Source organism: Cariama cristata, unplaced genomic scaffold, assembly GCF_000690535.1.
Source record: "Cariama cristata isolate BGI_N322 unplaced genomic scaffold, ASM69053v1 scaffold22099, whole genome shotgun sequence".
NCBI lineage: Eukaryota > Metazoa > Chordata > Aves > Cariamiformes > Cariamidae > Cariama > Cariama cristata.
This window is the reverse complement of record NW_009636604.1, coordinates 1705-1994: the sequence shown is the minus strand read 5'-3', so window position 1 is coordinate 1994 and position 290 is coordinate 1705. Positions and strand designations below refer to the sequence as shown.

The window sequence follows — 290 nt, the reverse complement described above, 5'->3', positions numbered from 1 at the left end:
CGGGGAGCCCCTCACCGGCACTCGGGGCAGTCGGGTGGCTGCGGCCACAGCAAGAGCCCGGCAGGGACGGCTGGATCAGATGGCTGAGCATCATGCGTGCCGTGCTCCCGCCTCGCCCACAGCCCCATATCTTTGCATGGCAAAAGCCTGGGGGAGTTGCCATTGCTCCGTGCGCTGAATTGTTCTTGTGCTGTTATTTCAAGTGCTTGGAAAAGGGCCCCTCTTCGCCAGCTTCGTTTATGGCTCTGTTATTTATTTGGCCATGCGAGCGCTTTGATTTAATTGCACTC

General features: G+C 58.3%; 1 protein-coding gene across 1 annotated transcript in view; it reads left to right on the top strand.

The window, feature by feature from the left end:
• Window positions 1-290, top strand: part of DNAI2 (dynein, axonemal, intermediate chain 2) — a gene marked incomplete at its 3' end in the record, with an annotated part of 4178 nt that overhangs the window by 2491 nt on the left and 1397 nt on the right. The window lies entirely within an intron of this gene.